The sequence below is a fragment of the Mesoplodon densirostris genome, chromosome 4, assembly GCF_025265405.1.
Source record: "Mesoplodon densirostris isolate mMesDen1 chromosome 4, mMesDen1 primary haplotype, whole genome shotgun sequence".
Classification (NCBI taxonomy): Eukaryota; Metazoa; Chordata; class Mammalia; order Artiodactyla; family Ziphiidae; genus Mesoplodon; species Mesoplodon densirostris.
In genome coordinates, this window is record NC_082664.1 from 95,171,131 (window position 1) to 95,187,039 (window position 15,909).

General features: G+C 38.1%; 1 protein-coding gene and 1 pseudogene across 2 annotated transcripts in view; one reads left to right on the top strand and one right to left on the bottom strand.

Annotated features, from left to right (window-relative positions):
* The window catches only part of USP8 (ubiquitin specific peptidase 8), a 102,171-nt gene that overhangs the window by 1,284 nt on the left and 84,978 nt on the right, over positions 1–15,909 (top strand). The window lies entirely within an intron of this gene.
* On the bottom strand, positions 10,592–11,130 carry LOC132488131 (peptidyl-prolyl cis-trans isomerase A-like; annotated as a pseudogene).

A 15,909-nucleotide genomic window follows, 5' to 3' on the forward strand; every position in this document is an offset into this window, starting at 1 on the left:
GGCAAAGAAAACAGTTTGGAGAAAACAGCAATCTGAGAGAGTAATGACTTGGACTGAGATAGTGGCAAACAGGAGTGAAGAATATGACCAAAGATGTTGTTGAGAGTTTGGTGACTTGGTTGACTGGATAGGGAATGACTGAAAAGATGTCAAAGATGACTCCCAGGTGTGTTGAGGGAGCATTTAGGAGGATGTCTTCACTGAGATTGTATGTCTAGTAGGCACTTAGGTATTCTTTCGTGTAAGTTGTCTCGATAGCAACTGTCACTGGCACTGTTCTACACATTAGAACAGATTAAGCAGGAACAAGACCAACAAGGTTCCTACTCCTGTTTCTGTGGAGGGAACAGACTATAAACAAGTTTTATAAAAGAAGAGGAAAGGTAATATCACATAATATCCTTTATGAAGAGAATAAAAGGGTATTTGGATGAAGCATTTCTCTGGGACGAGAGAGCAGGCATAATTTTGAAGATTGTTCAGAAATGGCCTCTCTGGGAGTTTCCTGGTGGCCTAGTGGTGACCCAGGTTCAGTCCCTGGTTGGGGAACTGAGATCTGGCAAGCCGTGTGGCACAGCCAAAATAAAAGTGGCCTTTCTGAGAAGGTATTCTTTGAGCTAAGACCTGAGTGGAAATAAGTTGAAGGCAGTATTCAAGACCAGAGGGAATAGTAAGGCAAAATCCTTGGTGAGAAAGCAAGAAAGGCAATGTGTCTAAAGTCTAGAGAGCAAAGAAAGGAATGGTAGAAGATGAAGTCTGCAGTCTTGGTAAGTTTCAGAGCTCTAGAAGCCACTGAAGGCTTTTAAGGTATGGAGTAACATGGATAGTAACAGTAGAGATAAAGCATTGAAGATACATTTTGTGATTAGACCCGACCTATATTGCTAATGAATCAAACAGGGTAAGGGAAAAATCAAGAGTGATTCCTAGGTTTGGGGCATGATTGTCTAGGCCAACACTGTCCAATATAAATATAACACAAGCCACATATGTAATTTTACAGTAGCCACATTAAAAAAGTGAAAGAAAACAAAAAGAAATTTTAAAAATCTTATTTGACCCGATATATCCAAAATAGTATCATTTCATATGTGATCAATATTAAAAAGTATTAAATATTTTGCATTCTTTTTCTCCTTACTAAGTAAGTGTTCAAAATCTGGTGTGTTTTTTACATTTATAGCATATCACAATAATTGATTTCATAAAATTGACAGTTGAAAAAGTAGAGTCACATACTCGAATCATTCCAAACATATTTCAAAAGTTTTGCAGTAGTTGAATTATATATAAGATTTTTTATTTTAAATTAAAGTTAAGATTAAAATTTTACTTCCTAAATTAGCCACATTTCAACTGCTCCATGGCCACTTGTGGCTAGTTGCTACTATATTGGACAGTGCAGGTCTACTAGAATAAAGAATAGTGGAAAATCAGACCAAAAAAGTTGTGTGGAACCAGCCTGGAAGGCCTTTGATGCCATGTTAAAGGATTGGGATCTTACCCTTTAAGACAGAGGGAACAGTGGGTAGTTTTTAAACTAAGGAGTGACACAACGTTGTGCTTAAGGCTAGAAAAAGTCCAGTAGGTGACCAGCTGATGACTCAGGACCAAGAGCAACCCTTCAGTAGAGTCTCCACATTCTAGGACCTACCTCAGCCCTTCAAATTCAGAAGTCTGATTTTTGTCAGTGCACTAGAGCAGTGCTACCAAAAGTATGGGCCACGGGCCACTGCCAATCTGTAAACCCTTTATTATTGGTCCAAGGCATTTACAGAAATCGAGAGTAAGAATTTAGAAACTTTTATAGCAATTAGTGTTAGACTAATTTTATGTCTATGGTTCTAATAAAAATTGGGGGCTTGTATTGTTGTATATGCCTTTGTTTTCTTTCTTTATTTCCCTTCTCTAGTTAATTTATTTTTATATTTTATAGAAGTGTCTATGATCTTTCACCACAGATTATTTTTGAAGCACTGCTCTAGAGACACTCTGATGAAGGGAGTCAGAAGGACCAAGTTCCCAGAAGACTAATCTAAACCCAGTGCCTTTTTTTTTTTTAACTTTATAGTGAGAACTATAATGGCTAAGAGGGGAATGGACATCTACTCAGTTTCTCCCACTATACCGAAGTGGAAGGCTACATGGAAATAACCAAATTTATAATGGCTACCACTTATTAAATGTTCCTGTTTGCCAGCCACTATGCAAAACCTGTTACATATTATTGTCTCATTTAACCCTCATAACAACTCTCAAAATAGGTATTGTTAGCCCCATTTTTCCAAAGAGGATGTTGAGGCTAAAACAGTTTAAATAACTTGCGTAAAGTCACCAAGCTGGTAAATGTTAGAGACAGGATTCCAATACAGGTCTCTTTTCAAAGCTGTTGTCCCTAATCACTTTATTTGCCATTATTTTCCAAGTGTCTAGCAGATTCCATGGCACAATAACTCTACATTCGTTTAGAGAGAATGCACAAAGTTGACTGCATTACCTCCCAGAGGGCCATTAGTGAATTTGGGGTTCTGCAGAGTAAGAGGAGTTAGTGGTATTCTAATAGCATCCGGCAAATGCATTCATTTCTACAATAGAAATATGTCTGTTTTGCTGCTATTCAGAATTTATAAACTCCCACAAATCAATAAAAAATAGACAACCCAACAGAAAAATTGGTAAGATTTAAACAGTCACTTCACAAAAGAGGATATCTAAATGGCCAATAAACATGTAAAGGTGCTCGACTTCTGTAATCATTAGGGAAATGCAAATTGAAATCACAATGAGATACTGTGGCACACCCACAATAATGGCTAAAATGGAAAACAAAATGTCAAGTATTGGAACAAATGAAACTATACACTGTTGGTGGGAATGTATATTGGTATAGCCATTTAGGAAAATTCACAGTTCAAGAAAACACTTGAAACCAAACTATATTTAGGGATACAGGTTTAGGTAGTAAAATCTATAAAGAAAAGAAAGGAAATGATTAGCTTTGGGTGGGGGAGTAATGCTTGGGCGGGTATGTAGGGGTGCTTCTGGGGTGCTAGCAGCGTTCTGTTTCTTGATGTGAGTGGGGGTTGCATAGATGTTCACTTTGTGATTCATTGAGCTGTCGGTTTTGGGGTGGATGACTTTTCAGTATGTGTATTATATAGTTCATGGTTTTAAGATTTTTGCTGAAGTTAACAAGTTAGAAAAAATATCCCATGCTGGATACAGACTACCAACTATTACCTTACTGACTGAGCCAAGCATTACGGATGTGAAAGATAAGGCAGGCCTGAATTCTGGGGTTCTCAGTGGTGAAGGAGAGGAGAGACAGATGCAAAAGAATGCTGCAAAACTTGAGACAGTATGAGATGGTGAAAGAGCATAGCAATTGGAATGAGGAGTCCCAAGTTCAGGACTTAACTGGTTTTTCATCTAGACTCTAACCACTCTCTAGCTTATGACCTGGGCATATCTCCTAACTTGCCTTAATATCATTTTTCCCACCTGGGGCTGAGGGGAGTTTGATAAAACGTACATTTTTGTTTTGTTTATAACACTTCGTAAGCTATTAAAATGTCATATAAAATTTTTTACTGATGTTCAGTTGGATGTGATGGGAAAGGGGGAAGAAGTTAGGATGATTGAGATTTTGAGTCTGAGTGATGGAGATTATGGTGATAGCATGAACTAAATGATTTGGAGAAAGATTTTATTTAAACTCTATTTTATACGTGTTGAGTTTAAGATCATGCCAGAACACAAGGTGGAATTTTCAAACAGATTTAGAACCTAAGTTTTGGTACTCTGGAAAAAGGGTCAGAATTGGTGATAGAAATTAGAAATTACCCACATAAGGGTAATAATTAAAGCCATGGGCGTGAATACGATCATTGGAAAAGAATATAGTAAAACAGTACTGAGGACAAAGAAGGAGGGAGGTAAAGGAAAAAGAGGAAATCAGCATTTACTGAGCACCTGTTGAACTGTGTGCCAGCTGTTCTATATTTGTTATCTCGTTTATTCCCCTCAAATTCCAGGGTAGCCAGTTGAGCTTCATTTGGTAGACTGACTTTGTAGACTCACAGTAAGGTAAAGAACCAGCATTTAAAACCAGCTTGACTCCAGCTTGTATGTTGCAATACACCATGTCTGTAGAGCCAAGTATCTAAGTCCATGGGGAGAATTTGAGTCAAGGAAAGATATGCCCTGAGAAAAGACCATTGGATTTTTGTGATTTGCGACCAAGGGTTTCTGGAACATAAAGCAGTGCCTGTACTCTCATATTTGTTGTGCTTCTGTGAGCATGGTTAATCCAGACAAACATTTGTGTTCTAGACCTCTGGCAATAAGAAAAAAGTCAAGGTGGTAACTGTGAAAATTAGTATAATGAAAACAAAGTCAGTTACTAAAGCCTAGCTAGATACTTTTTTTGCCAAGTGCATTAAATCACGCCAAAGAATGAAAGAGAAACAGGAATAACTCATACGTGATTCATTGTTGTTTGCTGCTTTGTTCGCATACTGCCAAGAACTATCTCGCATATCACCAGTGGTATGGGTCCTTCACATTGGAAAACACTGAAATGTTATATAATAGTGTTCACTGTTTACAGGGCATTTTCAGTCACCTGAAATTTTAAGGGAAAAGATCAAGATGGCTTTGCCAGCCAAGGGCATTATAACTTAGAATGAAAGATAATTTTGCTGGTGATAAACACTTGCCTTTTGGAAAGCAGCAATATCTCCTCAAAATTTAGAGTAATCCACTGTATCTACAAGGAAGACGAGGAAGACTTTTCCCTACTAGGTTTACTAAAACTATTTACTCTTAGAATGGCATCTTAACATTAAAAAAAAGTAAAAGAAGAATGTTCCACTACAATACAATTACTGGTTTCTTACTGTGTGTTTTTAGATTTACAGATGAATAATGTATGCATTTTTGGAAAACAGACTGTTGAGGAATTTTAAATTGATTGCAGGAGCATGATGTCTTCTGTCTTTATCTACTCCCTCTTTCCGAGTTCTAGAGAAGACCTCCAATAAGCAAGTGAAACTCTTTGGCATAGTCACTGATCTCAGAATCCCTCAGGAGCACCGAGAACTTTGATTTCCAGGAATTGGTTAGGCACAGCCACTTCACTCAACCTTATATTTTACACCCCAGAGTAAAGGTTGCATTTGGGCAACCTGATTTTCTTTCTTTCTGTTTTAAGGCAGTGGGCAATTAATAATTGTTGGTTGGTTACAGCCTCCAGCCAGATTTGTTAAAATAGATAATCCACCCACAGGTGCAAAAAACTTTTTAAACATCATCACTGTCTTCCATCTGTACATTTCCCACCCCCAAGGTAACCTCTACTCTTACTTTCTTGTGTATTTTTCAAGAGTTTTTTTTCATGCTTATACATGTAATTATTTCATGCCTTTACATGTTATTTTTCCCCATTTTTATATAAAAGGGAGGATACCGTATACAATATTCTGCACTTTGCACTTAAGACATCTTGGGCTTTTCCGTATAAATGCATAAAATGCATCCTTTTTTCTTACCCCTGCAAATTATTTAACCAGTCATTATCCAATTGAAGAACATGAGTTTCTTTTTTCTTTTTTCTTTTTTTTTTTTTTTTGGCTGCGTTAGGTCTTCATTGCTGCATTACAGGCTTTCTCTAGTTGCAGCACGTGGGCTTCTCATTGCAGTGACTTCTCTTACTGTGGAGCACGGGCTCTAGGAGCGTGGGCTGCAGTAGTTGTGGCCCGCAGGCTCAGTATTTGTGGCACATGGGCTTAGTTGCTCCACGGCATGTGGCATCTTCCCGGACCAGGGATCAAACCCATGTCCCTGCATTGGAAGGTGGATTCTTAACCACTGCGCAACCAGGGAAGTCCAGAACATGAGTTTCTAATCTTTTATATTCTAATTAGTGCTTGGATGGGTATCGTTGTACACACATCTTTTCTTGTATATTTAAGCATGTCTCATCTCAGTTCCCAGACTGGAATTACTCTGCAAAAGGGCGTATGTGTATTTTTAATTTTGATAGGTACTGCCATATTGCCCTCCATGTACCAAATGTTTCTCCACAGCATTGCTGATAGACTAGAGTACTACCAAATTTTTGGATATTTCCCTGTGAACTTTTGAAGGGTGGATTATTTCAAGTCCTACCTAATATTTTCAGGACCAGTAACAGAATCATTTGGTTAAACTGGGGGAAATGAGATTTGGTTTACACAGTTTGTTCAGGACACAAATTATTTGCTGCAGATCCTGCAGCTACACACCCACGACTAGTAAAAACATGGCTGCTTATGCAGTGGAAGCAGCCAGCAAAAACCTGGAAAAGTGCCAAGAATGACTACAAACAGCTCCACCTACTCTTTTTTTGTGTGTGTGTGGCAAATTTGCAAGCTTAGCAGTATCTAAAAAGATCCTTCAGCCTTTGTTTGAATTACAGAGAATCAACCTGGTAAGAGGGAGGGGGTTACTCATTTCATGAAAAATTCCCCTGATATGATAGGAGCTGAAAATGATTTTTATTTAATTTTGCTTCAGTGCTGAAGTGGCACACGGAGGGAGAAAATAGAGCTGTTAGGCTATGGGGTCCACCTGCACTGGGGGTTATGTTAGAGTGTGAAGAAAGATTTCCAGGAATGATAATCTCAGTTACTTGGAGCCAAGGTAATTTACAGAGGGAAAAAAAGAGCTCAATGTGGTATGCTAGCTTACTGGCTTTTCAGACTTTTTTTGTTTTTGTAACATTTTTTTAAATTGAAGTATAGTTGATTTACAATGTGTCAGGTATACAGCAAAGTGATTCAGTTTTATATATATATATATATATATATATATATATTCTTTTTCAGATTCTTTTCCATTATAGGTTATTACAAGATATTGAATATAGTTCCCTGTTCTATGCATTAGGTCCTTGTTGGCACTTTTAAATCATTTTACAGATTTGTAGGCTTGTTATGGACTGAATGTTTGTGTCTCCCCCTCTCCCCCCAAAATATTCATAATTCCTAACCCTTAATGTGATAGTATTTGGAGATGGTGCCTTTGTAAGGTAATTGAGGTTAAATTAGGTCATGATAATGGGGCCCTTATAATGGGATTGTGGCCTTATAAGAAGAGGATGAGAGAGATCTTTTCTAGCTGGAGCTCAGGGGCACAGAGGAAAGGCCATGTGAGGACCCAGTGAGAAGGCCATCTGCAAGCCTGGAATAGAGCTTCCTACCAGGAACTGAAACGGCCAGTGCCTTAGTTTTGGACTTCCCAGCCTCTAGAACTGTGAGGAGTAAATTTCTGTTGTTTAAACCACCTAATCTATGGTAGTTTGTTATGGCAGCCGAAGTTGACTAAGTGTATCTCTGGTTTTCCACAGATTCATAAAGGTCCATCCAAAAAAAATTGTGATGACTATTAATAGTGTCATGTCTCGTCAAATTAACTGCAACCAACATATTGTCTGTGTAGTTCCTGCAAAATTTGGAAACTGTTACCTCTTTAGGCATGGCAGGTGACTATTGGGGAATCCTTCCATTTATTTAATATACCCAAATGTTAACTTGCATCTCAGGAGTGGCTTAGAATTTGGAATCCTTCTGTGTCTTGAGTTTGAATAAGAGGCATATAAAGGCAGGCCTAAACTCATTCACTTGATGGGCTGTAAGTAGTGGTACACACTGGTGATTGATTGGATATTCAATGATAGCAAGAAAACATATTACTTTTATTGAAATTTGATGTTTTGTTATGATAATAGTATTATGATTAAGTTTTTTAATCCAGAGTCTTTTAGACATGATATTTGGGGTTTGTTTCAAAATAATGTGGTGTTGCAACAGGGTGTAAATTGTTGGCAGTATCAAGGAAATAATAGTGGTCTAGGGTATGATCATTGGAGAAGCTAAATGACAGATACTTGGGGGTTCTTTGTGTTATTCTGTACTTCTGTATATGTTGACATTTTCTGTACTAAAAAATTGTTAAAATAATTTATCATTGTGTATAACTAGTGACTCATAATTTTACCTGCTGAAATTAACATATAAAGAGTCTTCAACTTAAATGTCTTCTTAAGCGTGGAAATTTAAATGCTGGCCATGAGCATGAATTGGACTTCACTTACCATGCATTTATTTAGCAGCTACTAAATGCTTTCCTGTAGATTTTTCTCATTTAATCTCTGAAAAGGTAGGTGTCATCCCCATTTTACAAATGAGGGAAATGTAAACTCTAGATAAGTAGTACACAGTTAGAAAATAGCATAATTGGAATCTTCCCCCCCATTTGGTCTGTCTCCCCAAATTCATGTTTTATTTCTACCATACCATGCTGCTTCTCAGACATACCTGACCACCTTTTCCTCCATGCCGTTTTCCTTTTAGTAGTGAAAGCTTGGCACAACAGGTGGACAAACATATATGAAAATGTGGAAGATTTCTGGGGTCTTTGTCCTCTCCTTTCCTGTTAGGGCCGCTAGAGTCCCAAAGCAGGAGTTAAAGGTTTGTTGCACCTAAAGGAAACCATGAAGCAAGGAATTGATAAAATTCTAGACCTAACTCACCAACCTTTGGTTCTACAAGAATTCATTTGACCATTATTACATATATTTGTGTCAGTTACTGTTCAAGATACTGAACTGATACTCTCATCTCACTTTCAGAACATAAATTAAGAGCTCAACCTTGAGGACTTTATGCTAACCTTGAGAGCATTATGCTAAGTGAAGTAAGTCAGACATAGAAAGACAAATTCTATATGATCTCACTTATATTTGGAATCTAAGAAAACCAAACTCTTAGAAACAGGGTAGATTTGTGGTTGCCAGGCGTAGAGTAAGGGGAGGGGATGTGATGAAAGAAGGAGGAATGGGTGAAGGTGGTCTAAGGGTACAGCCTTCAGTTATAAGCTAGATAAGTTCTGGGGATCTAATGTACAGAATAGTGACTATAGTTAATACTGTATTGTATAGTTGAAACTTACTAAGAGAATAGATCTTAAAAGTTCTCACCACAAAAAAAAATACAAGAAAAAATGGTGAGTGTGAGGTGATAGGTGTGTTAACTAAACTTATTGCAGTAGACATTTTGCAATATAAACCTATATAAAATCATCATGATATGAGCCTTAAACTTAATGTTATGCATCAATTATATCTCAGTAAAGCTGGTGGCGGGTGGTGGTGCTCAGTCCTAACACACTTACCTCTCTCCTCCTCCCTCCTATATCCCTACTCCACCCTCAGAAGCAACAGCTACACAGCTCAGGAAATGGACTAAGTGCAAGGTAGTAACACTGAGCAGCCTGTCCAGCCACTCATTGCTTTCTCCTTTCTCTTCCCATGAACATGCCAAGTTTGCAATATAAGGGAACTTGGGACAACCCCCTACTTCCATGCCAGTTGTAACAATGGAGCTTTAAGAATACTTAATATATAGTGTGGCACAGCTTAACAAAAGTCCCATCCTGAAGTGTGTGGAGGGAAAAGACCAGATTTTATAAGCACTTGTGTTTAAAGCAAGACTTGAATCCAAGAAAGGCTTTATGTGCAATCTGGATATTTACACTCCCTTTATTCTCCATCACCCACCCATCCCCAAATAAAAATCACCGTACTTAGGCAAATCTAGACTTACCTGTGCTTAAGATAACCCCATGCTGACTAGCCTACAGAGTGGGTCATGTGGGATACACTTTCAGCTCCATGGTGTACTTTCCCTGCCCCTGAATTTCCACATCTCTAGGCCAGAGAAACCTAACATGACAGAGTTAGTAAGAGCACAAACTCCAGTTTTATCCACAGAGCTGTCCTTTGACCAAGCAAGAATGCTGAATTACTGGAGAAACTATAGCATGTTTGATTCTTTAAAAAAAAAAAAAAAAAAAAAGATTTGATGCTTAAGCCCAAAGAGTTGGAAAACTAAGAAATGAGAGATTGAGAGTTTCAAGTTAGAGTAAGAGAATACCTACAGATTATTTAAGGGCATAAATTCAAAAATGCCCCTGCCCCGCCTCCTGAGAAAGTTTTCAGTAGGATGGAAAGCTGAGAGCCGCCTTTCCCCCTGGCTAGCCCACCTTTCGCTGGCCGCAGGCAATCAATAGGTGGAGTAATGTATTATTTAGTAAAGCACCGATTTAAATTTAGATGTTTAGTTTTTCACATGTACTAAAAACTGATTTGTCTGCCTTTCTGCCATCTGCACACGTGTACAGGATCTAGAAGAAGGTACTTAGGTTTCGCTCTTCCCCTTAAACTCTTCAAATGAATCTTTTTTGCTTTTCACCTTCCCATCTTTTTTATCTTTACCAAGGTGCCACCTTTCTAAATAGGCCAGGCTCAAAACTTTAACTTCATTTTTCTCATTTAGTTTTTATTTCATAATCATAAACTTAACTATGCAATCCAACTAGACTTGGAGGGGAATAAGGAAAATATAGAACCCAAAGAGCTGCAGCACATGAATAGATGTTGAGTATTTTCAGACAGCACAAAGGTTATAGGATAGGGTGAGCAGATGAAGGTGGTGGGGTACACTCCTGAGCTATAGAAGGAATGGTATGGAAGTTAAAACACAAGTCAAATTTATTGGAGTTGTCTGTAGTCAGCATTAAAGAGCTTCTTGGTGGTTCTGCCGTTCCTGGACTGAAGCACTCCATAGCTTCCACAATATTCATGCCCTCTTCTACCTTGCCAAAGACCACAGGTCTGCCATCCAACCATTCTGTCTTGGCAGCGTAGATGAAAAACTGGGAACAGTTTGTGTCGGCTCCAGCATTTGCCATGGACAAGATACTAGGACCCATATGCTTCAGGATGAAACTCTCATCATCAAATTTCACCCTGCACTTGGACTTGCCACTAGTGCCATTATAGCCTGTGAAGTCACCACCCTGGCACATAAAACCCACAATAATTCCGTGAAAGCAGGAACCTTTACAACGAAGTCCTTTATCCCCAGTGCTCAGGGCATGAACGTTTTCTGCTGTCTTTGCAACTTTGTTAGCAAACAGCTTGAAAGAGACATGGTCCAAGGGCTCACCATGGACAGTGATGTTGAAGAACACAGCAGGGTTGACTGTGGCTGGGTGGTGGTGATGTCTGCAAAGCCAAACTTTCTTCATTCTTTAGTCCAAATTGCTTGGCCTCCTGGGAAGAAATCTCTTGTGTTTTTACCTGTATCTCCACAAGTAAGGACTTCACCCTAAATGAGTCTTTATCACTTTTCCTTAAGGTGACTGAGTCTTGTTGCCCTCGTTGAATTTAACCTTTCCTTCCTGCCTCCCAGACTACCCTGCCTGACTACCATTGTGATTTTCTTCACATATTGCTTTCATCTTGAGACTCCTCTGAGCATACGGAGTATCTAGGCCCTATCCAGCCCTGGGTATGAGCAGATCTGCAGTCAAAGATGATAGGATGTGAAAACACCTAGCATCGTTCCTGGCACATGGCAGGCACTGTTGACTTCTTTTTTCTCTTCTTATCAAGTTAGTTTCTTTACTGTCCCAAAGACTACCAATGGTTATACAAGCCTCATAGATTACAGGTATACCTTGGAGATATTGCAGATTTGGTTCCAGACCACCACCATAAAGCGAATATCACAATAAAGTGAGTCACATGGATTTTTTGGTTTCTCAGTGCCTTTGAGTTATGTTTACACTATTCTGTAGTCTGTTAAGTGTGCAAAGCATTATGTCTAAAAAAAAAGACCTTAATTAAAAAACACTATTAAAAAAATACTTTATTGCTAAAAAAATGCTAACCATCATCTGTGTCTTCAGTGAGTTGTAGTAACATCAAAGATCACAGATCACCATAACAAATATAATGAAAGTTTGAAATATTGCCAGGATTACCAGAAACATGCCACAGAAACATGAAATGAGCAAATGCTCTTGCAGAAATGGCACCAGTGCACTTGTTTGATGCCACAAACCTTCAATTTGTAAAAAACACAGTATCTGTGAAGTGCAATAAAGTGAAGCTCAAGCTTTTTGATAAATGAAATATGCCTGTATTCTCCCTCCAAGAAATATATTCACTCCAATCTTTTGCCTCTCCAAATCTATCAAGCATGAACAAATACAAATTCTATGTTCAAACTTTAAAACAAGCTTGAAGGTCACAGAAGTAGGAACAAATGGAAAACCATACCTTGTTCTTGGCTAAGAAATTTAACATCATAAAAACAATGTTATTTAACATGTCAAAAATAATAATAATAAGGTTCTGGCGGGGAACAAAGGAAATGGGAGGAGGGAATCTAGCCAAGCTGATTCTAAAGCTCATATGGGAAAAATAAAGCAAAAATGGGCAGAAAATTCTGGCAAAGAAGAGCGATAAAGGGAGATGAGCATCTGTTAGATATTAGATTATAAAGCCTAAGTAAGGGCACTAATCTACCCTCATGACCTAAACACCTCCCAAACGTGCCACCTCCAAACACCAATACATTGGGGATTAGGTTTCAACAGAATTTTGGAAGGACACAAACATTCAGTCTGTAGCATCAAATGTCCATCGATAGGGAGCTAGAGGAAAAAAAAACACTAAAAGTATAATATAAACAATATATCATTAAGGGCTTCCCTGGCGGCGCAGTGGTTAAAAATCCACTTGCCGATGCAGGGGACATGGATTCAAGCCCTGGGCTGGGAAGATCCCACATGCCACGGAGCAACTAAGCCCGTGCGCCCCAACTACTGAACCTGTGCTCTAGAGCCCGCGAGCCACAACTACTGAAACCCATGCACCTAGAGCCCATGCTCCACAGCAAGAGAAGCCACTGCAATTAGAAGCCTGCACACTGCAATAAAGAGTAGCCCCCTCTCGCTGCAACTAGAGAAAGCCCGCGGGCAGCAACGAAGACCCAATGCAGCCAAAATAAATACGTTATTTAAAAAAAAGTACATGCACATTTTCTAAAAATACATATATCACTAAGTTAAAAAGTAAGGTGCATAAAGTATATATAGTGTGCTACCTTTTAATAAAAAAAGAAGATATAGATACATGCCCATGGGGACAGTAGTGGGAGCAGGACCTTTTAGTATACCCGTTTTGATACTGTTTTGTTTTTGAACCATGTGAGTTAAATGTATTACCTTTAAAAGAAAAAAAGATGCTTTCCCAACTATAAATAGAAATTTAAAAATTAAGAGTTGGGAAGGCCTTCAGAGATCACCTACAAGTTTCTTCATCTTAAAAGTGAGAAAACGAAAGAATATAAGAGGGAACTGTTCATGAGATAGCATAGCTAATTTGTTACAGAACTAGAATACAGGTCTCTTGAGTGCTTTTCTCTTAGGTTTCTTCATAAGTGCTGTCTACTCTAGCCCATGCTGATCTCCCTTTTTACTGACTCACTGATACCTTATTTGCTGATTTCATGGGTCTTAATTTTTTCTCATAAATGTTTACATCTTTGAAGGTATTCCTCTGTATTTTCTATAGCACTGCACACGGTGTTTGGCCCATAACTACTTTGTTCATTTATTCAATAATTTATTGAGTGTTCGCTGAAAATGCCAGACACACTGCTTGGTTTTATGGATAGCTGTAAATTGGGATACTGGAAGTGGAGGTAGAAGTTTTCATCCTTGTTCTAAGCATTGAACATAAAGTCAATAAAGCCTGTAATTCATTCACCTACTTATGTGAAGCCATATTTATGTTTACTTTCTTAATAATTCTTTTGGGTAGGGCCTAAGCAGTGGGTGACATACATCCTGCTGCTCATATGTAGGTGTTAGATGAATAAGATTACTGATCATCAAGCCCAGAGTTAGGTAAACAGAGAAAACCTTTAGCCTGCTTGTGTTAGTCAGTTTCCCCTTCCATCATACTTCTGGGGACTGGATCACTTTGGGTTTTCAGGAACATTTTAGAAAAGACTCTGTCCCCTGGTACCCAGTCTCCTATTTCTGTCAACAGACTGCCTGTGCCAGACTGTCAGTGTCTTGAAAGCAGGAACTCTTTCTTTGTATTCCTAGTGCCTGTTAAAGTGCCCAGCACAATCAGTGTTAGTTGAACTGAACCAAACCTCTAGGGCCCTACACACCGATACTTAAAATACAAATGTGTCTCCTCCAATATGTTTCCACAAGAGTGAATTTCATTTCATTTCCAGTCTGTTTTTATGTTTCTGATTCCCAGCTATAAAACCTGTAGCCTCCATTCCCTTTTCCCATAACCATAACTGCCATCTTTCCTCTGTCCCTTCTGGAAAGTGCTCTAATTGTAAGTGCCCTAAGACTACTGGGAAGCAGGTGTTTCCCTGGTGCTCAAGATAAAACTTGGCAAATAGCCAAAGTAATCTCGAGAAAGAAGAATGAAACTGGAGGTTTCACACTCTGTGGTTTCAAACTATACTACAAAGCTACAGTAATCAAAACAGTATGGTACTGGCACAAAAACAAGACACAGATTAATGGGACAGAATAGAAAGCCCCAAATGCATCCACAGTTATTGACATATTTTGTTAGTTAATATATGTCAAAGGAAGCAAGAATATACAGTGGGGAAAAGATTCCTCTTCAATAAATGGTCTTGGGAAAACTGGACCACTTTCCCACACCATATAAAAAAATAAACTCAAAATAGGTTAAAGACTTAAATGTAAGACCTGAAACCATAAAACTCCTAGAAGAAAACACAGGCAGTACACTCTTCGACGTCATTCTCAGTAATATTTTTTTGGATATGTCTCCTCAGATGAGGGAAACAAAAGCAAAAATAAGCAAATGGGACTACACCAAACTAAAAAGATTTGTACAGCAAAGGAAACTCAACAAAAGGAAAAGGCAGCCTACTGAATGGGAGAAAATATTTGGAAATCATCTGGTAAAGGGTTAATATAAAATATACAAAGAACTTACACAATAGCAAAAAAAATTTTTTTTAATGGGCAGAGAATCTGAATAGACATCCTTCTAAGGAAGACATACAGATGGCCAGCAGGCACATGAAAAAATGCTCAACATCATTCATCATCAGGGAAATGCAAATCAAAACCACGAGATATCACCTCACACCTGTTAGAATGGCTACTATCAAAAGACAACAAATAACAAGTGTTGGCAAGGATGTGGAGAAAAGTAACTATTGTGCACTATTAGTGGGAATGTAAATTGGTGCAGCTACTACAGAAAACAGTATGGAAGTGCCTCAAAAAATTAAAAATAGAATTACCATATGATCCAGCAATTCCACTTCTGGGTATTTATGCAAAGAAAGTGAAAACACTAACTCGAAAAGATATATGTAACCTCATGTTCATTGTGGCATTATTTACAATAGCCAAGACATGGAAACATCTAGGTGTCCCTCAACAGATGAATGGATAAAGAAAAAGTGGTGTATATATATATATATACAATGGAGCATTACTCAGCCATAAAATAAGAATGAAATTCTGACATTTGCAGCAATGTGGATGGACCTAGAGAGTATTACACTTAGTGAAATGTCAGACAGAGAAAGACAAATAATGTATTTCACCACTTGTATGTGGAAAAAAATAATACAAGTGAATGTATATGCAAAACAGAAACAGACTCACAAATATAGAAAACCAACCAATGGTCGCCAAAGGGGAAAGGGGAGGAGAAAGGGGGAAATTAGGGGTATGGAATAAAGAGATACAAACTACTATGTATAAATTAAATAGGCAACAAGGATATATTGTATAGCACAGGGAATTATATTCAATATCTTGTAATAATTTTAAATGGAATATAATCTGTAAAAATACTGAATCACTATGCTGATAGATCTGAAACTAATACTGTAAATCAACTACACTTCAACAAAAACAAAACTTTTTAGAGAAAGACAAATATGTGATCTCTCTTATATGTGGAGTCTTAAAAAGAAAACTCATAGATACAGAGAACAG